General features: G+C 50.2%; 1 protein-coding gene and 1 long non-coding RNA gene across 3 annotated transcripts in view; one reads left to right on the plus strand and one right to left on the minus strand.

Moving 5' to 3' along the window:
• LOC148596271 (uncharacterized) overlaps window positions 1-24,542 on the minus strand; it is a 358,959-nt gene that overhangs the window by 262,470 nt on the left and 71,947 nt on the right. Inside the window, exon 2 of the long non-coding RNA XR_015913336.1 lies at window positions 728-740. This is a non-coding gene — a long non-coding RNA (uncharacterized LOC148596271). The remainder of the gene's footprint in view (window positions 1-727; window positions 741-24,542) is intronic.
• The window catches only part of LOC104577625 (activator of transcription and developmental regulator AUTS2), a 615,539-nt gene that overhangs the window by 52,437 nt on the left and 538,560 nt on the right, over window positions 1-24,542 (plus strand). The window lies entirely within an intron of this gene.

The raw sequence follows: 24,542 nt of genomic DNA on the forward strand, positions 1-24,542 counted from the left end.
AATGAATACTCAAAAATTCCAGAAAGGGAAGAAAACTCCCATTGTTTCAAAGCCAGTGGGATCTGTGCAGCTTACAGTTTGAAGCCAGCTGTAAATAGGAATGGGAAGAGTTTTAAACTCTCTTTCTGTGTAGCCTTGCTCTGTTTGCTCCTGATTTGCTGCTTCTTGTGGTGGAAGTCACTGGGCTCTCAGATGCATCCCCTAAGGACCACCCAGGCTCAGCTGAGGTGAGCACCCTCCTCATGCTGTGTTGTGCACGTTGTTGCACTGCCAGGAAACCTCCGACTGGAGATGGTTCTTCCCTCTGCATGTCCCCATTTCTAACAGACCAAGTACACTGGGCAGAAGTGGGACAGGTAGCCTAGAAATGAGAGGAAGGAGGCACCTTCTCTGGGACCTTGCAGTGGGTCTGTATGGGGGCCGAGCCCCAGGCAGCAATGGCTCAGAGGGGCACATGGCTTTGAGCCCGAGGCTGGCCAGGGCTGCCTGGGCAGCATCCTGTGGTGGCAGAGGGCACGGTACGGGGCTCCTGGTTGCCCGCCCCGGAGACTGTTCTGCAGCGCTTTTCGATGCGGGAGGAGAGCGGTCGCAAGGGCCTGCGTTGCACAGGCAGGTCAGCTTGGCCTCCAAACCAAACGCCATCAGTTCAGAGGGGCCTGGGAGACACGTGAGAATTGACTTTTCTGTGGTGTAGCTCTTGATTTTGTTAAACCTGCTGGTGTTACACGTGCAGAGAGGAACTGAATTGTTTGTCGGTTTACATGACGTGCTGCAAAGACTCCCTCATATATATAAGCTGCAGCACATCAAAAGTGCTTAATGTGTAATGTGGCACGGCCTCAGAGTCGCATTGCCATGAGGGACACCAGGAAAAGGAGGAAGCTGAAATACTCTCTCATTTTCAACAAAGGAAAATTATTATTTCCTGGAGGAGCCTTGTGGGGATCTGTGGGGCTGAGGTGCATCCTGCTTTTGCCGCCCATAATGTGACACGTCCATCAAGAGACATTCATCCTGACTGCTGCCATTCTGGCCAGGGAAAATCCGCCAAACTTTCCAGGCCAGGAAAAGGACCCGTCAAATGGGATGCTTTTGGCAGTGATTTTATAGTATAGATGATTACAGGCTGCAGTGATTTACCGGGTTACTTTGTGTGTGTGGCTAGAGCTCTTTCCACAGAAAATATGCAGTATATTAGGTCAGGCTTCTCTGTCTTGGGGGGCTATGCATATGAATATTTATCTTTAGAGGGGGTGGAGCAGTACTGATAGAAATGGAGAAGTTTAACCAGCAGTTTTTATTATCCGCCCAGTGCTGGCCTCTTCTGTCTTTACAAATGTTCCGAAGCCACAACTCTGCATAAGAAAAATGGATTTGTCACTGAATTTTCATGCTTCATCCCTGCTGAAATGTAAATGTTGTCCTGGGCTTTAGTACTGTGCCTTCAAGCTTGGATTTAATGCTGATCATTATACTTTTAGAGCAGGTTACATAGAAAAATAGAGACAGGGAGCAGACCCAAAAGCCAGCGGTCTTGCTTTCACTCCCATTTTGTTCTGGTGAAGATGCTGAATATTTATTAGGAAAATCTCCCAATCCCACTTATAAATAGGAAAAAAAAAAAACCCTCTCTGTTGGCGGAGGGAAGAGCCGTAAGGCGCAGCGGTTCGGTTTGTTTGTGCCGCTTGTTCCCGGCTCGGTGTCGGGCAGCCGGGAGCTGTGCGGCTTCAACAAGAGGCCACCAATTGCCCAGGTGTCCAGGCTGTGTTGGCCTTGGATGCTCTTTGGCGGAGGGAACATCCGTCCTCCTTCGGAAACGGAATATTGCTGCGGGACCTGTTCCGACTGAGGGCTAGGCCAGAATTTACCGGGTGGAGGTTGGTTGAGCTGGGTGCTGTGGAGCTTTGCAAGACCTACCTAATTCCTGCCATGCCCATGAGCTCTGCAGAGAGCCATTAGCAGTGGGAGCTCCGTGTACCTTTTAATTTCTTACACCTTCTTCTGTTGTGTGGTGGGAGTCTCCAGATGGCTCCTTTTGCAGTTTCTCAAGTTATTTTTATTTCTGCACTAGCACGATTCTTTCCTTTGAAAGGGCAGTTGTGCTCCTTCTCTGATGCATTTTACTTTTCAGATGTTGGAAGTCACAAAAGAGCTCGTTTGTTGTTGTGATCAAAGCGGGTTTGATCCTGAAATCTAAGTGCTGCTGTTTTGGGCTGACAATACTGAGTTTCCTAGAAACTCCTTTTGACCAATTTGGCTTAATCATGTAAAAAGTGCAATAGCCCTGAAAAAAAATCGATTGGCAGCTCATTGGTGATCTCACTGCCCAGGAGATGCCGGCTTACAAGGCTCAGCGGGAGCAAGCGCTCAGTGGAAAGGTGACCTGACCTTGCATCTGCTGCATGAGGGTGTTTGGGTTTGAATACAAGATCAACACCCCCGTGCTGTGTGTTGCCTCTGCTCATGTTGCATTCCCGGTGCTCCCTGATGCCACCGTGTTTCAAACCGCGGGAGGAAGAGCAGAAAGGCCCTGGACCGGTCTGCTTTCAAGCGGCCCGTGTTGAGAAATTCAGCCCTGGGCAGCCAGGGCAGCGCAAGGCCTCTGTGGTCAGGTCCCGTTTACCAAGTCATTTTCTTTTCAACTTAGCCAAAGTAAATGCCGCAAGTAAATGCCACATACTCATTGAATTTTGGGCCATTCAATGACTTCAATTTTAGAAACAATATCCTTTCTTTTCAGATTGCTTCACTTCCCTTGCTGCTGACAGCTGCGTGCTTTAGAAACTGCTGTTCCTGGCAGCTTCTCAGGCTACCTTGCAAAACAAAAACGTTCCTTAAAAGACAGGGGAGATTGGTGGCCTTTTTTGCACTATGTGTCATTTGCCCCACAACACGAGGGGCAACGGTGATTAATGTATTTAGGGCTCGGTGGTGAAGCCTGGTGGCACATGAGTGAGGAGCGTGCGGCCTTGGGACAACCTGCTGAAATCCAGCCGCGAGGCTTCCAGGCTGCACTTACCTGTGCAGCGCAGGGGTTACTGCAACAGCCGAACGAGTGTCAGCCTTCCAGGCTGCACTTACCTGTGCAGTGAGGGGGTTACTGCAACAGCCAAACAAGTGTCAGCGGAGGTGTGGGCAGCCTGAGCAGAAGGAGCGGTGATACCGGCACTGAATTACGTCCCGTCTCAAGGGAGCCTGGCTCGTGCAGGTCAGGCCATGGAGATCACTGGCAAGATAACACAAGAGAAATTCATAACGTGTAGTAGCTGTCTGGCTGGAAAGGGTTTGAGGAGCCTTGATACCACCGAGTAGCAGCTATGGAATGGACGGGTGCCATAGCTTTTGTATTATTGCTGTTGTTATTTTAAAAAGCGAGGGAAGGCCTCATGGTTTAACAGCAAATGGCAATGCAGAAACTAAATGGATTTGGATTCCAGAACACTTGAATCATAGATATAGGCAATTTAATGCACCTTGCAACTTCGCTGTCCTGCAGGAGAGAGGATGTAGTCCAGGGGAGAAGTCGGGGCTTGGTTTTAGTCATCTTGTGCGTCCACCTTCAGCCCTGAGCATCCTCCTCTCGGGTGACTGCGGTGGTGCAAGAGGTGCTGCCAGCCCTGGCGCAGGTGTGCGGGGTCGCCAGACTCCCCGCGTGTTTTCCCCGGCACCGTGGGTTAGCGTCTCCCGTGTGATGTTATCCCGACTCAGCGGCAGGCGCTGCGGCCTGTGGCCCGTGACTGCCGCCTTGTGCTGCCGTGAACGCGAGGTTTGTTAACCTGCCGAGGGGCAGCGCAGCCCCGCGCGTGGCAGCACCGTGAGGACGGCGGCCTGCGTTGGATTCACCCTGGTGCTTGTTTTGCCTGTGTCACAGAAAAGGATTGTTCTGGGACAATGATGTGGGTAAGAGAAATGCGCCCGATTTCCCTGTGTTTCCTCAGCCGTGGTGCGTGGGCTGGGCAAATGGGACAGCTGGGCAAACGGGACAGCCCGCTCAGATTGCTCTGGTCCTGGGGTTTCAGAGACTTGCACCATGTTCCTCAGTCGCCCATCATACCAGAAAAGAGATTCTAGGTGTCATATTATTCCAACGCTTCCATTCTTGTTCCTTTCCAGTGTTTATCCATCTCCCTGCGGTGTTGGGCACCATCCAGGAGTCAGTATAGCGATGCGTAGAGGCACCACTCGTGTTTGGGTCTGCGTAGGCTGGCTTTGGCTTCCGCAAAAGGCCTTTGCGTCCTCAACTCGCCGCGACACCGGGGAGGCAGCTCTGCCATCCCAGCCTGGTGCTTCCCACAGCCTCTGACCTCTTGGAAGTTTGCAGGAGTCGCCAGGGACGGGCCATTCTTCTGGTGGTGGGCTGGGAGTTGATCAGAGGGAGGACGTTGATGGCTCTGCTTGGTCAGGAGGCTCTGTTAGGAGGCCTCGGGCCGCGTTGTGGTTAGTGCAGGCCAGGCTGTTCTGGTGTCCCGGGCGGGCTCGCTGGCTGGCTAGCGCAGTCCGAGCGGGATCCGTCGTCCAGCCCTTCTCCAAACAGCCAGCTCGGATGACAGAGGCACCTGTGCAGGGGCTGCTCTGTTTGCACATTTTAGGTGCTGCTTGGCCTCTCTCGTGGGCAGGGGGATCTCCTCCTCTTTGGGTGTGTAGATACTGCTGCTTACGGCTCCACAATCCCAGTGGTTGGCCTCAGATTTTATCAGGCTCGTTTCCTGCGTGCAAGAAGTGTCTAACATGTCCTGAGGTGCTGTACTGAGTGCTTTGTACTCGCACAGGGCCCGAGGCTATTGCCCATGCTGCTTTTTGCTTTGCTTTCTGGAAGGTTTATTGGGTTTCAGGTTCCCGCTTGAAATCAGTGTGCTTGGGGGTCACAGCGTGCAGGGTTGGCTGTGCCTGGGACCAGGCGTGTGGCAGATCCGTTCCAAGGACGGCTCTCGTTGGTCAGCTCAGGAAAACTACTAATATTTCCAACTGCTTCCCTGGATACATGTCGTTTTCTGGCCGTCCACTTCATGCCTAAGAGTCTTATTTCCATCGAGGACTTTGCCTGCAGCAGGATTTCAGCGACAGCTGAGCCATCGTCCAACACGTCCTTGCTCTGTCCCCAGGGCGCGCTGGTGCCAGTGGGTTGTAGGTGTTCTGGAGTGCTGCCCTTCTCCGGGGTCTCCTCAATGTCCAGCCGTGGCAAATGGTGGGGCCGTGTTGCTACCCCTGGGGTGATCACTTCCAGGTGCACTGCATTCCTTCCCAGGTGAAAGCCAGCTTGGGTTACGTTCCCGGGCTTTGGGAAGGGGAAGGCAGCGTTTGCAGTATGGTGCCCAACCGTTTTGCTTGTCCTGCTTCCAGTTCGTGCTGCAACTGCGAAATGGCTGGGCTGGTGGCAGCCAAAGCTGGAGTCGTTTTATCCAGGGCTCAAAGATCCATCAGCAGCCGTTACTTCCCCTTGGCAGGTTGGGAGCGAGCCCTTCCCGCCCCGTGGATGGGAGCAGGGCCGTCATTCCCGCAGTTGGGAGCGAGCCCTTCCCGCCCCACGGATGGGAGCGGGGCCGTCATTCCCGTGGTTGGGAGCGAGCCCTCCCCGCTGTCTCCCTCTCGAGCCGCAGCCTTCCCCTCTGAGCGGTCCTTGTGTAGCTTGGCAAGGAGATGCTGACGGGCTGGCCACGGTGCTCGCTGAACTGCTGTCTGGACGGAAGCCAAGGGCTGCAATCTCCCCGGCATTATTATTCTTGGGATACGGCCTCTTGGAGATGCAAAGAGGGACGGTGTGCTGCTGGAAACACTTCCCAGCCGTTTGGGGCCTGGCAAGAGATGGAGGGATCTCTTGGGCTTTGGTAACCTTCCCGTTTTCACGTGCTTTGACGTGCATTTTGAGTGAGTCCTTGTATTTATTTCGACAGTCGTGTCGAACGGTCCTCCTCCCTTGTATTAGCTGTGGCTTCACTGCCCTAAAATAACCCAGCAGGGTTAGGAATATTTGCCACAGGAATTTAGTAAATGACTTGCACATAATTATGTTTTTTTTTTCTGAGGCAATGGAGATAGAACTCTTCAAAATGGATAAAAATCTTAAAATGAACATCTGGACACACAAATTAAATTGCTCTTAGTGTAAGGATGGCACAGCGCTTTATTCCTCCTGGCAGGCTTCAGCACACTCGCAGGCTCGACGCTAATCCACAGGATCAGAGGCATCGTGTAAACTTAATGTCTCTAAATGTTTTCACATATTTTTATTGCAAATCCATCCTCTCAGGACATCAGAGATCAAACTGAACCCTTGTAAGGCTCATGGAACCTCGGGTGCTTTGAACAAGAGCTTTACATACTCAGACTGAGGCAGCGTTTGGTCTCGAGGGTGAATCCTTCCTCCAGCAATCTACCCTGCCCACCCTGTGGCCCTCACCCCCAGGGAAACTGTAGATCAGTTTATTGATTATTTTTCCAATTTTTTACTTTACTTTCTCTCAAACTTGCATGGAAATTTAAGAGATTTCATATTTTCCTATTGACAAAAGCAACCACTAAATCAGATTACACAACTCCCCCAATTCCCAAAGGTAATTTTAAAATTGTTCTTTGATAATTTGCCTGTTGCTTGCAGGGGAAGAGCGCTCTGAGGTGCAGCTTGTCGTGACTGAGCTCATGGAAGTGTCTCCTCTTGAAATGCTGTATTCGGACCTTCTCTAGGCTATTGTTTTTCTTCTGAAAAGAATTAAAACAGCCAGTATCATGATTGAGATTTTCTACTCATTAATGTTAGCTCTTTTTTTAAAAAAATATTCTTTAAAGAAAGCAAAATCCAAGTTTTAGTGTCTAATATTACAGAGGGGCAGAATGTTCCTTCCTGGTCATTGCACTGTGTTTGCAGGGTAGCTGGGTGGTCAGCAGGTCGGATGGACGTTGTCAGGGTCCCTGGGCCGTTCCGTGGGGAGGACGCGCAATGCGCGCGGCCCCCACGCGAGGCTCGCGCTGGGACTCCCACCATGTTTTACACCTGCTCTTTATCGCCTTTGCCCATGCGGTGTTTACATGCCCTGCACTCATGCTCTTCCTATAGATATTAATGCCTCTGTTAGTGGATATAGGATATAAATATATCTATATACTGCAAATGCGCTGAAGCCTGGCAGGGAGAGGGAGACAAAAGCACTGGACTGTCCTTACGCCAACAGCATTTTAATGTGCATGTCCAGATGTTCATTCCTAGGTTTTTGGCTGTGTTAATGGAGACATGAACTGTCCGCACAGCCTGGGAGGTCAGGCCCTGCTGTGCAAGCCCCCGCCGCCGTTGCTGAACCGACGTCAGGAGATGCAAGTGTTGGTCCTCTTCATGCACTTGAATCATGGCAGCTTTGCTGCAATTTTTGTGGCTTTGGGGAAAGTCGATGAACTTCAGATTAGCTGAACTGCTAATTCTTAGTATAGATTCAGACACTGATCATTTTGGTCTCTTTTTATTTCAAGGCAAGAAGACCAGGGTAGAAGTAAATACAAAACATGTCACTTAAGCAAGTGGGCAGCATCAGCTCTTCAGTCAAGTTTCCAGAGAGAGATTCATGACTAGAGGGACGACACTTGCATAGAGCCTCTTCGGCTGTGATTTCTGGAGCCCGCAGCGTGTGGAGGTGTTTGGGGAGGGTGGTCGTGTCCTCCAAATGCTCAGGCCTGTCCCGGGGACTCCGACGGGTTCTCTTGAAACCCCCGGGTAGCGACTGCAGAAGGGCTAGGAGTGACAGGATGGATAACAGACAAAGAGGAGGCTTTTCATGGTGGTCAGAATCGTGGTTATACCTTGTCCGTGTTACACACCTTCATAAAAGCGAAGAATAGAGCCCATAAATCCTCTTGGCGGGTTTGATAGTTGCTTTTTATATAGATAGACAGTGAGAAAGAAAAAAGGATTTGCTCTCCCATGTTCCTTTTCACAGAAACAGCTCTCCCTACTCCATCAGGAGAAATGATGGTGCTGGAGAAAGCCTTTCCTGAAAGGTGTGCAGGTCTGAGCACGGGCATTTCTCCATCCTACCAAGAGCAGTCCCTTGTTGCTGTGCAGTGCGCTCTCGGGCTGTATTTCTGCAGAAACACGTGCATGGCTGTTCCTCCGATGACCCAGCAGCAGCTGATCTATACTTCGAGTACCCTCCTTTTCATTTCTGTAACGTGGGAGCTCGCAGCGCGCGTGCGCGCGGGAGCAAAGCAGAGCGTCGCTTTGCAGAGGGGGGCGGGAGCTGCCTCGCAGCCTCGAGCACCGGCTCCTCGTGTGGCCGGTCCTGGAGGGCCGCTCGGCCGCGGTCCAGCCGCTTGGCCTGGCAGGGTGGCGGGGCAGCTGCATGAGCGGCTCTTGGAGGAGCGCGGAGGGCAGCAAATTGCGCAGCCTCCGTCTCCACGCAGGGGAGACGAGAAGGGAGGAAGCCTCCGCTCCTGACCTTTCGCTCAGCAGCAAACATAAATCTCTGCTAATGCTCGGCGTTGTCTGGAAGGAAGTCACGGAAAGGTTATGCTCTTACAAGGAGAATCTTTGTTGCCAGTGAAGTTGTGTCCAAATAAAGGCCTGGAAATATCAGCAGGAGCTTTCTTGGAATAACGCGGCTGTGCGCTCGGGAAGCTGCTCCCGGGAGCGGCGCTCCGAAGCGGTGCAGGTGATGCCTTGAAGAGTTTCATACCCTGCCTCTGCTCGTGGTCACCTGTGCTCAAGGTCAGGAAAACCCCTGAAGCTGTCCTGCTCTTCAAGGCGTCAGGCCCATGTCCTGCATTGCAGCTCTCTACTTTCCTGGAGGAGTGTGGCTCTGGGGGTCTCTGCCAGACTGCTCCATGGTGCCTTCGCGCCCTTGGTTTCCGTCTCCTTGAGGAGCCGCCTGGCTGGTGGGAAGCGGAGGCTCAAGTCGGTGTCTCCAGGACAGCCGTTCGGGGCGCTGCCAAGCTGTGGATGCGGGGCCAGCTCTGCACTGGCTTTAGGACTGCACCAGATGGGGCTGTGTTTTGAACAAGACCCGACTCTCGACAAATTCAGAGTTCAGGTTAAACCCTGGCTCCCGTTTGGATACCTTACAAGTTCAGGAATTTAGATGAAATGGCATCATATTCTTCTGTGCTGTACCTCCTCCACTCGTGGAAGGGCCTGCAGACACCTTTCCAAATGCATAGGCCCTGGTGCCCATGGTTCCCACCTGGACCATAGCCAGAGTGGACTCTGTGGCTGATGCAGAGCCGAGGTGGAAGGGTGGCTTGGGCTTGACTCTCCAGTCCATTCTCCTGATCTGGTGAAATTCGTATGATTTCCCTGAAGTGGTGAGTTAGGAAGTGGTCATTACTGTCCTTTCTTGTGCTAGATACAGAAGGACTTTCAAATCCGTTGAGGAAGGAGCCCTGGGCACGGGTTTGGCAGTGCAGGCTGCCTGAGCATCTCTGCTCCCTTATGTAGGCTCCGATCTTCAAGTCTAAACACCGGCCTTTGGTCCATCGTGTCACACAGAGGGACTCTGGTCTCACTGGGCCTCCTGGAAAAAGAGCAATCGGTGATTTGTGGTGACATTTCATGGCAAAACGGTTCTGCAAGAGGCAGGGTGGAGGTGGGCAGGGAAGAAATGAATGACATGGTTTTAATTCTGGATGCTTCTTTTGGTGTGTAGCTGCAAATTAGACATATAAGGGGTCAAAGGAAATGGATGACGAGTGTATTAAAAAAGACAGGGTAGTGAGAACCTGGAGAAGAACAAAGTTGTTCTCACCAGGCAGTGTATTTATGCAGAAGGAAGGACTGTCATTTATTTATAATACAAAATAGAGGTTAGCCTTTTTTTTTTTTCCCTGTTTTCTTTCCTTAAGCTGTCCCTGAGATTTGCAAGATAAATGTTAGGACTGTGTGATGTTTTCGTAGTAAACACATTTTCCCTGAAAGCTGCAATTTTGAAAGCAAGAAAAATGCAAAGGGTAATGTAACAAATAAGGTTTTTTGTTTGTTTATTTGGGCTTCTCTGCATCAGCATGCATGCCCTTGTGATTTTTGCATGTTTGGGAATCAAAAGAGCAGATCTGCTTGCAGGATGGAAACTTGGATGAAATTCGCCTTCCTTTTGTAAGCTGCCATAAGTTGCCTCTTTGTTCTTGGAGAGTTTGTAGGGGTTCGAATGGAAGGTTGTATTTTTAAGCTTCAGGCTTGCTCGGAGGTGCTCTTCTTCTGAACCAACCTTTCTCTTTGGTCATGAAAATTGTCCTCAGTGCCAAGAACTTCCTTTTCCCTTGAGCAGGAGGAGTAGGTCCTGGCTTTTGCAGACCATCGCTGATTCGGTGACTTGCAGAAGCAGCGATTGGAGCGCCGCCAGCTCGCCCGGTGCTCTGCAAGCTCCGGGGCTCAGCCTCCGTCTGCCTTGTGTTTTCCCTGCTTCAAGGAAACGCTTGTTCCCCAGAGCAGAGGCTTTAATCACTTGGCTGTGAGGGAGTTGTCTCTTTAATCTTTTACACTTTGCTTTTTGTTTCCTTCAGATAATCTTCCCACTGCTGGTGTCGTAGGTGCCTGTACTCTCAGATCAGCCCCTTCTCAGGGAAATGAAAGCATCGTTCTTTAAAAAAAAAAAAAAATTGTTGCACCACCAGGTTTTAAAGGCACAAAATCTGCCTTGCGTTCCTGAGATGAAAGAGGGAATATTGCGCTTTCTGAAGGACTTTTCTATCCCTGCTGGATACAGATCTATCAGCCAAATACTGAAATTGAGGCATACATCTACGAGAGCAGTTTGAGCTTTTGCAATTTTTTTTGCAGGGCTAAAGGGGGGCTGCAGAAAATCAGGCTGCTGATGGGCCCCCTGTTTGGGTGGAAATCATGGGAATTGGGGAGCCCCGGGGTTTCCCTCTGCAGCAACCTTGGCAGTCACTGGAGAATTTGCAGCTCTGCCCATTCAGCTGGTCCGTTGTGCAGTATTTTGCATGTGTGCTAAGAGTGTAAAATGCTATTTAAAATCCAAATGAGATTTCCAAGCTGAAAAACATGCTCCTTTTCCACGGAGACATTTTACGCCCCAGTAAATTCCTTTTTCCTCCCAATTCTTCCATCCCTCGCTTTCAAAATGGGTCTGGAAGGATGTAATTAGCAGAATGGTAGCAGGTATGTTAGTTCTTTTTAAGGCAATTTTTAAAATATTGCAGATGCCTTCGTGGGTTGGGTATGGGGATTTTACCCTTTAAAACTGTGTGAAAAGCCAAACGCTGTTCTGTGATGATACTAAATTGTATAATGCACAAGGTCCCCGGGTCCAAGGAAACACGCTTTCCGAGCGGAGATAGAAGTGTTTATCTAGTCAAGTGAGTCATTTTCCCAGAGAAACAAGTTTTTTAACAACTGTAGAAAATTAATTTTCACTAGAGGAGAGCGAACCTTTAATCTCCACTTCCCTGCTCAGCGTTAGGAAAATCTTCCCCACAAGATGCCTCGTATCTATCTGCTTCAAGATGTTAAAATTTCCAGCGAACACCAGGTTGCTGCATGTTTTTTTCTGAAAGCTACGGGTATGGCAAATCCATCCGTGATTCAGACTCAGCAGTGAGCAGGCAGGGCAGCATCTCGCTGGAAAGCGGAGAGCTTTCATGTGTTTACACTTCTGTTTTCTTTCTTTTTTTTTTCTTTTTTTGGCAGTGTTTGCATTACCGGTGATCAAGGAGCCTTCAAGGGCGATAGAAAGGCGAGTTAGGAATTCACCTTCATATCGTGCGGCGTTTCTGGAGGCTCGCTGGGGTCACTGCGTGGGTTCTGTGTTAATGCTAGAGAACAGCCCTGCTGGCGTTCAGACACACACACGTGTTCCGGTGCAGCCCTGTTTGGGAGAGACGCCGTTGGAAGGCGCGTGGAGGGGCAGGTGGTGCCCGGAGGCTGGTTGGCAGCGGACGGTCCACCAAGACCATCACGGGTGGGGAAGGTGTAACCTGGTGGCTGGACAGAGCTCAGAGCCCTGCGGGAGCCTGGTGGCCTCCCCGGCCTGTGGCAGTATCTGCCTCTTGGTCTCGTGGCCACAGGGAGTCAAAGGAGCCAGTGGAGTTTAGTGGAAGCGGCCGTTGTTCTGGGGCCAGGGCTGGAGCTGCAGAACCTCAGCGCTGGCTGGGGGCGCCCTCCCTCCACGCGCCCTGCTGACCCGCCACGGGGATGGTCCTGCCTTGGGCTGCCCAACCGAACCCTCTTCTTCCGCTGTGTCCCGCAGCTCCCATTGTGCCCGCTGATTAAATGAGACCAGCTCCAGTGAAAATGGGATTTGATGTTCTCTAAAGCAAAATTCATGTACAAAGAAAAGAATTAAGCCAGAAATTAAGTTCCACTTGCTCGACTTTTTTTGTGGGCTATTCAGGCCTCGAGCTGCTCTTCTGCTTAGCATGCGCTGCTGCCCACTGCTGCCTCCCGCGCGCCCTCTCGCTAGGTCTCCTGTTCTGGGGGTTTCCTGTTCTGGGGGTCCCTTGCCCGCAGCCTCCGCCGCGGCAGGGCCTCAGCATTGAGACCCCTCCCAAGCAGACTGTGGGGTACCCCCAAGATTGGGATTGGGGGAGAGTCTAGAGCTTTCAGACCTTGCACGAGAAGGGCACCAGAGACCTTTCCAAGCAGCTCTCAGGTTTCCAGTTCTATAGTGGACTTTGGAGGATGCAATATTTCTCACAAGCCTGTTCTCCTCTCCTTTAGCCATAGCCATAGCTAATAAATGATTGCTCTGCCTTTTTCATTACATATCAAATCCCCTACCACTGGCTTGGGTCTGAGGTAGGCAGAAAGGGGACTATACCCTTGGCATTCGTGGGGTTAGATATGCACCATTGCTGTGCAGGTTAGAGAGAAACTTGAAAATTTGGGGTTTAAAGGTTCTGCATCATTTAAAGCCATTAAAATGAACCTAGTTCAGCAAAGACCTTGGTCTGCTTTTGGAGCAGGGCTGTGGAGGAGCAGAGGAGGTTCTGAGTTCAGGCCAGGAACAGTCAGTCCTGTTGCACAGCCAGGTCTTTCGCGGCTCCTTGCATCTCCTGGTGAGGTTTCTCGATGCTCCCAAAGCTCCGAGGGATCTGTGCTATCGCTCACCTGGCAGACAGGCTGCTGTGTAATGATGACACTTGGTTACTGCTTTTCTTCTGGAGAGGGTGATATTTTTTGAAAAAAGTACCAGCATTTTGAAAAAATACCCAGTGTTTGGGCATTGCTGCGGGTTATAGTACAGTAGCTGCGAGGCCCGCGGATGGCAGTGGATCCTGTTGGGAGTCATAAAATTCAGCATATCAGACCAGTTCTTAATTGTTCTGAATCTGTCTTAGCCTTAATAAAAGTCGGATGGGTCCCATCAAAACAAGACATCTGTATTTGCATTAATCTCCATATATAGGTTAGTGCTTTTTTTTTTTTCATTTTTTTTTTAAACTGCTGAAAAAGTCTGGCAAATTTTCCATTTCTAGCTCTAAATGAAGAGCTTTACAGTATATAGAGTTTGCTTTGACTTTTTCCCTTTTACTGATGCTACAGTCAGGAGTCTTGATGATACTGAAAATACATAAAAATTTGCATGCAGAGATGGCTTTGGACTGGTGCATAAGAGATACCATCAAGTGGAAAGAGACGATAGAAATTGAACTAATATTGAACAAATTTTGCAAAAGAATCAGATTTCAATTCAACTAATAAGAATTGAACTAAATGGAAATTAAACTTGTGGGATTCTTACTGTTCCTCTCCCCTGCCCTCGCTGGAGTTACATTCTCCCCCAAGTAGGAGGTAGGGGGGTGTTTCTTGCAAGTGTTTGAACAGGAGTTATTTTGCCTCATTCATCAGCAAGTTGATCTCTCTGTTGTTCACTGAAGTCAGTATCTCAAAAACACATTCTCCATGTCTGCAGAACGCTGTGCTGCTGAAAACTGCAAAATTATTCTCCCTTCCTCTGTTTTGATAAGCCGATCGATAACGCAGACATTTCCATAATGCAATATTTACTCGCTGAACAGTTGAAATATAATATTTACAGCTGTAAATATTCTTCGCAGCTGGTAGCCGGTTTCTTTGTCACGCATTTATGATAAATTGACAGTATGTTGCTATCTTGCGGCTCGATCCCGCGTGTTTTTTTGGCTGCCTCGGAGAGAAAAGAAATACAAAGAAAAAGAGGCGACTCCTTTGAAGAGCTGCGTGGTGTTGATGCCTGAGAGCGCGTGTGTCTTTTGGGTTAAGCTCTGAAGGGAACCTTCCTGCTGCCCAGCTGCACCCGGCGCACGCAGGGACCCCGAGCGCACGAGGCAGCGTCTCAGCAACCTCTGTGAGACATCCGGCTGCTCGGGTTAATCAGCCTGTACGTGTACATGCTTAACCTCAGGCTCTTGAGCCACTTAGCAGGAGCCTGGACCGAGGGAAAAATAAGAAGTAAAATGGAGCTTGTGGGCAGTCAAACGACTGGGATTTCCAGAAAGCTGCAAGAGTTTGATGTCCAGTGGGGTGAGATGGCCAAATATGCCTCATTTCTATTGTTAGTCACAGTTAAATCATTTATAATGCAAGAGTGAATATATATGTAAAACTTAGCTGTTGCCAGCACTGTCAACTTAACAGCCTTATTTGTATTTTTAGACCATCCTTCCAATTAGCAAATCCCCTTCTTTATTTGTTGATGCACAACTTGCAAGAGGAGACAACACTGCCTGGATTTGCCTTGCAGCGTGTCGGCGCGTCTCGAGCAAAGCATGGAGCGTGCGGCACCAGCAGGAAATGCGTGTTTGGAAAGCGCAGAAGTGGAGAGACGGGAGGGTTTTGAACCGTGGGAAGTGTGTGAGGGGAGTATGGAAGTGTGCAGGCCGTATTCAGCCCTTGCAGGGCGGTGGCGGAGCTGGGACCCTGCTGGGGACCCTGGCCATGACGGTGGCCGCACGGATGGGGATCTGTGCCCACGGAGGGAGGCAGGAGCCAGCGTCCTCTCCCTGGGAGGCCGAGCGGGCGCCTTCTCTGCACGAGTCTCAACAAACACGTTCTGGAAGTAGGCACAATTAGACAGCGAGAGTGTCAATTAAAAAATAAAATAGTTTTGAACATATTTATTCAGAGCATTTGTGGAAGTGCAAGCTTTGACTAAATTAGTTTTCCTGTTTTTGCTGGCGAATAGAAGAAGGGAGGTTATGTTCTGAACATGGCCTTTTTAGTGGAAATAGAAATGTTTGTTAATTACCATATGGAGACGAAGGTCATATTAATTACAGGAAGGTTCTTGCAACACTACCAAGCAGCCATCCTTTTAATATATTTTTTATGGGATTAATTAGAGATAATATGCATTCAGGACTGAGAGCTTCTCTTCACAGTGTTTTAAAGAAAACTGTGGCTGGCCCTGTTGGAAAATAATTTGACTGCAGTCGTCCCCAACATGTCTTCAGGTGGCAGGACTGGAGTTGTGGCGGTGCTTTGGCCAAAAGGCACATGCAGAGTAAGCAGCACCTGAGCAGATTTGGTCATTCTAAGCATGAATTTAAACTAGAACTGAGAGTTTGTGGTCAAATAAATAATTCTGTCTGGATTGAGCAGGACTTGCTAGACAGCCAGCTGTAGTCCTGGAGCGATCTGTACGTGTAAGTCTGTCTAGGAACACTCCCATGTTGGCGGAGGCTCACGTGGCTGTGCAGTGTTGTAGTTTTAGACGTGTTAAAACGCCGTGTCTGTCATGGTGTCATGTTGCTGGTGGCCTTTGATGCCACTGATTGCTCTTCTGGCGGCCCCTGTTAGAAGGCTTTTGTGGGACTCTGCTGGCGTCCTCCGTAGTGAGCGAGGCTCAAAATCTCTTCTACTTTCAAAGAAAGAGCAGAGCTTGTGGTGGTGCTGGGATCCCCCGTGAAGCCTGGGCGCATGGGACGGGTTTTACTTGTGCTGCACATCTACCATGTGTGCAGCAGTCACGTCCTCCATGGGACTGGGTGTGTGGAACCACAAAAGGAGCAGATACACAAGGCAGGCAGAACCAGGACTGCGTAGCTGCTGGTCGCGGCAGTCGCACCTGCTGTGCTGCTTCCAGACCAGCCCCTGGGCTGGGTGTTTGCTGCTGCGTGGAACCTGAGCTTGTGTCCATGGACGTTTGGCCTCTGCTTCTTCTGCCTTCAGAAGAGTGAAAGATTGGAGTAATGGGAGAAGAGCTGCAGAGTGGTGATGAGTTTTGGCGTTTGGTATCTCTTGGCAGGCACCCCCTTGCCCTGTTTGCTGGTGTGGGCTAAGCTGATGTCACAATCCGGGTGAGCCCAGGCAGCGCTTTGAAGGCTGTGGCTCTGGTGCCAGACTCGGGCTGCCAGCAGAACGGGCGCACGCGGTTCCGATCTGTGCTGATCCACGTGGCACAGGCGGGCGGGAGGCGGGCGGCGCCTGCCCCACCTGCCTGCGAGCGGCTGCTCCGCACTCCGGCGCTGCAGGGACGTGTTGGCGGCAGGAGCGACGCCGTGGCTTGCTCGTGGCGCTGCCCTCCTGCCCACGCCTTGGAGGAACATGCTGAACATGAACATCAGGAGCAGAAATAGGCCTCTGTCTGTGTTCGCCCTCTGCCAGTGTTTCAGCTCGAGACAGAAACCCCTTGCTGTTTAGTTGCAGAGGTTCAAGTGTTGCTTGTGTTGAGCGTTGTGATGACAGTGATCAGACTCAGCCGAGTGCTTCCGTGCTGGCGCTGGGCGCTCCTGTTTGCTTACACGACAGGAGAGGAGAATTAAAAATCCTCATAGACTCAGCTCGAGGCCTGGTGAAGGGTTGTGTGGGCAGGAAGATGGCCAGTATCTAAATTACCATTTAAATAGGATAGGAAGGAAGAAGGTACAGCAGGATTCCTGTTTTATGGATGTGTCTAAGGCACTGAAGGGTTTTAGACTTGGGTCATAGAAATCATAGAATCATAGAATCATAGAATGCTTAGGGTTGGAAGGGACCTCTAGAGATCATCTAGTCCAACCCCCCTGCATACGCAGGGACACCTAGAGCACGTGGCACAGGACTGCGTCCAAGCGGGTTTTGAAGATCTCCAGAGAAGGAGACTCCACAACCTCTCTGGGCAGTCTGTTCCAGTGCTCTGTCACCCTCACTGTTAAGAAATTTTTCCTTAAGTTCCTATGGAATTTTTGGGTCCTCTAAGGTATGTAGGAATGCAAATCTAGCTTAGGTGTCTCAGTGTTACACGCATAAATCATGTGAGAGAACCTGGCCAGCTTGATCAAGGTGACAGAAGAAGGACTAGCAACAAGTCAGTGCTGCAGCCCAGCTGTCCTTCATCCTAAGTTTCTAAATTCTATGGGAGTTTTCACCTTTAGCTCCTGTGAAAGTAGGCGGCTTCTTTAAGGTCCTAGTTACCTTTCCTAAATCTCTTAGGAATTGTGCAGGGCTTTCGAGATGGCTGGCTGAAAAGCTGTGTTAGCACCGAGGTTTTGTCGTTAGTTTAGCCTTAGCAGGTTGGAGGGGGTGTGCAATGCTTAGGGTGTAAATGTGATGGAAGGTTTTGTTTCCAGTAAAAGGAAAAGAGGAGCCACAAAAATATTTCTGTGTGTATTTTTTTATTGTTATTATTTTTATTTCTTGTATGGGATCTGGGGTTGTCTTTAAGAAGATGCTCTTTGGGTTTTATTTTAAAAGAATCATTTTTTTGATGAGAAAATGATTCTTCTGCTGCTTTTCGTGTTGTTTCTGGGGGTGACCTCCGAAGGGGCCGCTCCTCATGGTGCTGAGCGCCAGCGCCAGCCGGGCCTCGCAGCGTGCCCGTCTGTGAGGATGGCCTGAGGTGCTGCGGGGAGCATCCGCATGTGTGCAGGGCGCTGGTCTGTCTCAGAGCGGAGGCTGAGATCTGGAGCAGGCCACAGCGTAAGGAGCGCCTGGAGCGCATCGTTGGCTGGCAGATGCGAAGGAAGCGGAGGGGCCGGCGCGGCGCAGTGATGGGTGTCCGGCCCAGGAGGGCCCGTGGGAGCGCAGCGCCCCGAGCGCGGGATGGAACTGCCCGCGGCGCCCGTTTGGCCGGGGATCCTCTGGGAGGTCGGAGGAGGTGCCCTGAGCTTCCCAGCATTTTCCATCTTCACGGCAGAGGAGCAAAAACTGGAGATGGGAAGAAATTTTTACCAGTAGCTGAATGTAGAGCAGTTAGAGATGCCAGCTTGCTCTACGGGTGCACTAGCACTGATTTTTCTTTTGTTTCCTTAAGATTGTTTGCGCTGGCTGGCACTGCGCACACAGCACTGGATTAGTTGGGAGGCCGGCCTCCTGGCACAGCAGTCCCGCCACGTGCCCGTGCAGCTCGTGCTCCTCGTCCTGCTCGTGCTCCTCAGAGCGCTGCAGTCAGCTTGCTCTTGCCGACGTGTGCGATTGCTCCTCTCATGCCATCTGCTAGCGCTCAAGTTTACAGGCCTGGATGTATTGGCTAGGCTAATATTCCTCGGCCACCCTAGCGTGCAAATGCAAAATTTAATATCTTGCTGCAGGTCTGTTCATTTTTATGCAAATTTCAGTGTAAGATTGTATTTTGTAGTTGTAAATTAGAAATTAAAGTTAGTTATGCAGGGGAGAGATACGTGGAAAATAGCAATCTCGGATCTATTTTTTTTTAATGAGGTAATCCTAGTCATTTGAGCAATACAGAAGTTCATGTCCTCTAAAAAGGAAGAGCAAGCATGGTTTAAAAAAGTATTTGGTTCTGTGGCTGTTAATGCGGAAGAAGCTGTTGCTCCAGGATGTCCCTTGCAGCCTCTCTGCTTCTCACATGCATCTGGAGAGGCAAAGAAGAGGTTTTGCTGGGCTAGAAGAAGCAGGAATCAGAGGCAATGTCTTGGTGCAACCACCAGCAGCTAATAGAGCTCCAAGGCTTTTCCTTCTCCTCTCCTTGTTGCCAGAGGTGCCCGATCTGTGAAGTTTTAAGTGCTGTCGTTCACTGAGGCCAAATTTCAGAGGTGCTCAAGGGACATAGTAGATGACTTTCGTGTTTAAGTTTCTTTCAGGTAGAAAAGCAAGAAGGTGGATGTGCCGAGTCGCCCGCTCTGCCCCTTTCGGGCAGGGTTTGCATACAAACACGGAGCAGACGCCGGTGTTTCTAGTTGTTGCTTTAATGTCTTGGCAGCTCTGCGCTGGGGGACATCTGCTTGCTTTTCTGTGTGGTCCTGGAAGAGGGGTTGCATCCAGAATGGTTCTAGGATGGTTGGACATGGAGTGGCGCGAATAGGCTTGTTCTGTCTCCTCCTGTCAGGAGTCACTTTCCGTGTTAATGTCAGGCTTGGAGTCCACGTGTCCTTGGGCTTGTGGAGTAGCACAGCACCTGGAGTTCGAAAGAGGAATATTTCTTATTTTCATGTGAGCTCCTCTCCTTCATCTTTCAGTAAACTCAACCGTATGTCCCAGACTTGCTGCTGTTTACCACTGTTGTAAAGGAAATCATGGTCTGAGATGAAGGGTGGTGGAGGAGGGTAAGCGAAGAGCTTGGCTTGCCAGGGGAAGTCGAGCCCTTGCGAGGAGTCTGCAGACTCTGCCCTAGAAGATGCTCTCCCTGCCCTCCCATCTGGAGTTTGTAGGGCTGCGCTATCCATGCTGTGCCGGGTCCTCGTCCAGCACCTCCAGTTTTGCTGTATGTCTTGCCTCCGTGCTGAGCCTGCTTTCCACATGGGGGGAGCACCAAGAGGCTTTCTGCATTCTTGGAAGGTGGCAACGTGCGTTCAAAACCCCTCAAAGCCCTTTGAGGGCTCCTGTCCCAGCAGTTTGCCTGAAGAACCACGGATTACAATCCTTTTCCTTTTTTTTTTTTTTTTTTGAGAAAGTGTCAGTCGAGTTGCAGCGAAGGCCCTTCCCTGCTCTTCTACCAGATGTCATGGATTACCGCCTCTGAACGGCTTTCCCATGAAAACCATAAATAAATATAAGTCTCCAGGCTCCTGGCGTGCAGTCAAGCCTCCCTCCCCACGGTGCCGGTGGCGCTGGTTTGTTTATTTGCTTTTTCCTCTTTCTCAGATCAGTGTCTTGTCTTCAGTGGCCTATTTTTGTCAAACATCAAAACCAAGCACCTTCTTTGTGCGTGTGCGTGAGTATTTATGGAGGAAAACTTGACCGTTTTGAGGCAAACATCACTGCAGTCTGAGAGCTAAGGGCTTGCAGACTCGCAAGCGGCAGATCTGTGGCTCTTTGCGACCTCTATTTCTGTCTTTGTGCATTGCTCTCACGCTAATGGAAGTGAGGGGGGAAGTGTGAGTGCTTATGTAAAAGCTGAATTATCCTGTACAATTCCCCAGGTGACCCATGGGGTGGATTTCATTTGTAGGTACCGGGTTGTAGGTTGCTGTCTGAATTTAAGTGGGGAGCGAAGGTGTAGTGCAGCAAACGGAGAAGTGGAACAGCTTGTGGGTCTTTTCAGTGCAAGCTCCGCGCGCCGCATTTCTGCAGCGTTTTGCCCACGCCAGGCTTCCTCCGGGCTTCCTTCCCGCGGGAAGGAGGGTTTCCTTCCATTGCTTCAGGGATAAGGAAAATTGTAAGGGAAGGAGGGTTTCCTTCCATTGCTTCAGGGATAACGGTATTACAGCATGTCAGTTCATTGACTTCTAGAACATTTCTAACCCTGTGTGTGCAAAACTCATGAGTGAAGCTCCCAAATATGGCTCTATTACTGCCTTAAGAAGCATTAAAGTAGAAAAAAGGGGAGGTCTTTACACCTGTCACTGGGTCATCTTTTCAAGTTCTGCTGTCAAATCGCTAATTAGAAACTGGCGTTTTGGGGAGCTGGGAATCCTGTGTCATGTGTTTCCAGGAAGCATTGCTTAAAAAAAAAAAAAGGCAGCCAGAAAAAAGCGGAAAAATGTAGCTATAGGAAGAAACCTTTGCAGCAAAATCAGGGACGTTGAGGTCTGCGCTGAACGGCTGTGCTCCCGTCGGACCTGGGAGCTCTGGCCTCTCCCTGGGGAGGCCGCAGTGTTGCCCAGGCTCCGTCCAGACTGCTCACCCAGCAAGAGACCCATAAATCAGCTGGTCTGGAAAGGAGTAACGATCAGGGCTTTCTTCTCGCTTTTGGCTGTGTTCTTTCGGATGCCCCCGCTCCTTCGGACACGTGTGCCCGCGGTCGTGCTCCCAGCCCCGCGCGGCGGCACCGGCTCTGCCCTTCCCTGGCTTGTGAGGAACAGAAAAGCAGGGCTGGCGCGGCCAGCCTGGGAGCCTGTTGGAAGGCCCAGATGCAGCAAGTTAGGCTGCCCTGGGGCTTCTGGGAGCAAGAAACAAAACAGGGCTCCGAGGAGGTCTAGGGACTTGGGAAGCGCACACGTGTCACGGTTCTGTCTGCCTTTGCTGGGTATCAGATGGCGAGGGGCAAGGGCCATCGGAGCAGGGGAGGGCCCAGGGCTGGGGTGACCAGGGTGGTGGCGCATGTGCAAGGTGCTTTCCCACGCACGTGGATATGTGCAGGTATATAATTACTTTTATTGTGTATACGTGCATGCATAAAAACATCTTTCTCTCCACTGGATCGTTTGAATCGGCCTGTTGCTGTCCGTGCAGCTCCTGTACAATGCCGTGGTAGACGCACCGGCTCCGCGAGGATTCGGAGCCTTCCGTCCTTCCCAAGGGAAGGGAGTGTTGGGAAGCGCTGCAGCCGGGGACATCTCCCTCCTGTCTCTGCCTTGAGCAGCGTCAGGGTGGAGCAGATTGGAGAAAAGGCGCCGCGCACGCAGGGGCAGCCGGGATGCTCCAGCATCGCTGCCAGGAGGCGCTGCGTGAGAGGTGGCCGGCGCGCCAGGTCTTCGGGATTCAAGTTGTAATTGGTTTCTAACTCACCGGATCCTTGGGCTAATGAGATTTGCTCTTTAAAAAACACTCATTTGTATATAATGAGTTGGGAGAGAGAAGACGGCCTTGTGATTTATTTGTGCCCAGTGATTTGAAAGTGCTGTGATTTTTTTTCCCCGTCGCTCAGCTCATGTCCTAACAGCCAAGCTAGAACGCAGGCGAGGGGGTTACGTGCAGCGAAAGTGCTGGGAAGGGACATACCCTTGGGCATGGCAGGGCTTCCTGTTTCCTAAATTGTGGCATGTTGCATCTGTAACTGAGAACAACTTTTTTTGCTTAATAATTGGAGAAACACTGAGATATTATTTGCTTAATAATTGGAAAAACACTGAGATATTAGGAGTAAAAATATAGACTAAGCTCCTTATTAGCGTGAATCAGAACAGCGGTTGGAAGTCCAGAGAAACTCCATGGATTTATGCCAGGTCTGACATGGCATATATTTTCCACTATTTTGTTATAATTCAGCGCAGCTTGGAAGATAATCTCGGCTGACCATTGGCAGGCAAAGGGAGGCGATGAATCTTCTCTACTGCTTCCTGCTGCTTCGTGCATCCATGATGTCCCGCGTTCACCTCCTGCAGTGACAGACTGTTGCTATCAGAGTCCTGGGCAGCTCCTCCCTTTTACTGTTTAAAGTAGAAGAGAAAGTATTAGATGCAGAGATAGAGGAATGCTTTAGCCAAAGGTTTTCAGTTTAAAAATCTATTTTTTTTTCTTTCTTAATGGAAGTGTTTAGAAAAATAGGTTCAGTTCACAATAATTTCCATGGAGAAACATTTTGGAAATAAGAATGTGCAATTCCAAAAAATGTCAGGATTTAATTGGGGAACTTTTAATACTGTGTGATTGAGCCATCACAGCATGATGTGATTTGATATTTAGCTAATGTATGTATTTACATTTATAAATTATGTGTGTGTTTATAAACCCGCTGTTATTTCGGCACTGTTAACGGCAGCGGCTCTTTAGCGCAGTCTGAAATTCCTGCCTTTCTTCATCAAAGCGTTTTATAGCGAAATACTGAAAGTTTATATTTTGGGTGTGTCTGGAGCTCGGGAGGAGCCTGGTGAGAGCCGCCGTCGCGGGGGGGGGTGGATGGCGCCTTTGGAGGCGGCTCCGTGCAGCCCCTGCTCAGCCCCTGCGCGACTGCCTGCCGGAGGTGACAGTCCCATGGCCAAAACTGTCTTCTCATTTCTACCTGGATCTCTGGCTGCGGTTTGAATGCTGTAGTATTTGTCTACCGTTGACTTGTCTAAATGTGTCCAAATAACAAAGACTAGGGTGTGCAGTATCAGCACGGCAGCCCAGAGACACCCTGAAAAGGCCCCAAAGTGTGAGCGAGGTTGAGGCTTGCTGCCCTCCGGCTTTGCAGGGGGTGCAAACAGCCAGCGTGGGCAGCTGGAAGCACAAAACAGAGGAGGTTGGTGTACACGGGCCTGGGGAATACTTGCCTCATCCTGCCATCAGCAGGCTAAATATTCGTAATTTCGGTCATAAAAAATTCACCAGCTGCAGAAGTCAATAGAGGGGAAGTAGCAAACATGACGTGCGGCTGCTTTCGGAGCCTTGCTCAGAACAAGAAGTGTCTTCTCTCGAACAGAAGGCAGGCACCGCTGCCTGCATGGGCTCGAGTACCTCTAGGATCTTGTCGGAAAGCTGCCTGCCCCCATTCAGTCACTTGGAAGCAGATCCTGGGTCTCCTTGGAGTAATGAGGCTTGCGTGTAATCTCAAGCCAAGCAGTTTGAAGTGCAAGGCGTGTTGCTTTATCCTGCCTGTTTATAGGCAATGCATTTTTAATATTGAATGATCCAGAAGTCAGTTCAAGAAGGATATACAATCAAAGGAAGGAAATAGGTCATAATTTCTCACAAGGAACTGCATGAAACCTTCAGTCATCTTAAATTCCTCCTCAAGTCCTTTTCTCTGGGCATGATACAGTACCAAAACTCAAAGCTTTTTCCATCCCCTCGATCTGGTGCTGCAGCAGCAGTGTGTGCCATTCATGTAGGCTGGAGTCTTAAGGGCCGGGAAGGTAAAATGCTGCCACAGGATGAAAGCAGATGGGCTGGTTCATCGTTGCTTGGAGGATAAAACACTTGCTCTTGCTGGAGAAGAGGAGCAGTAGCAGCGACAGTTACAGGAAAGTTCTCTAGTGCCATGGGCTGAGGTCTCAAAGCTCTTATAGCTTCAATGAGAAATGAAATTATCTCTCTTATTTATATCTATTAACAATTTCTTCTTCTAATTGCCCTAGTTTGTGGATTTCTTCCCAGCAGATTAGGCTGGAATTTCAATTTGAGTTTTGTTTGCGTAATCACTTGAACCTCTTTCCCTCGCTCTCCTCTCTGGCTTGACACGGCTGATTTTTTTGTCATCCCCCGGGAACCATGGGAGAGTCTTCAGATAGGTCTCATGTGAGAGGGGGTTAAATTCCGTCTCCGGCCTCTATTTCAGCATCTCTGAACTAGGTTTGCTGCGTGTGCCCAGCTGGCGCTGCTCAGCCTGGAGCCCGCAGGGGCTGCTCGGAGCCGCGCGGGGCCAAGCGCTGCTGTTCCACTTGGTCCACCCGAGCGCAGTCGTGCGGCTCCCGCGCTGCGGTCTAGCAGCCTGCCTTGGCTAAGGAGCCCATTTTTCTCACTTCCGTCACAATCCTTCAAGGTGTGAAGAGTCTTTAGTCAAGTTGTAGAGAGAGACAGAAAGATGAAGGTTCCTGGTACGAGAACTCAGCTGGACTGGGTGTTATTTTCAAGCCTGATGGCAAATTGCCTTTCTGATTGCGTAGTC

The sequence above is a fragment of the Tinamus guttatus genome, unplaced genomic scaffold (assembly GCF_059628265.1).
Source record: "Tinamus guttatus ecotype Peru unplaced genomic scaffold, ASM5962826v1 Tinamus_guttatus_pri_ptg000019l, whole genome shotgun sequence".
NCBI lineage: Eukaryota > Metazoa > Chordata > Aves > Tinamiformes > Tinamidae > Tinamus > Tinamus guttatus.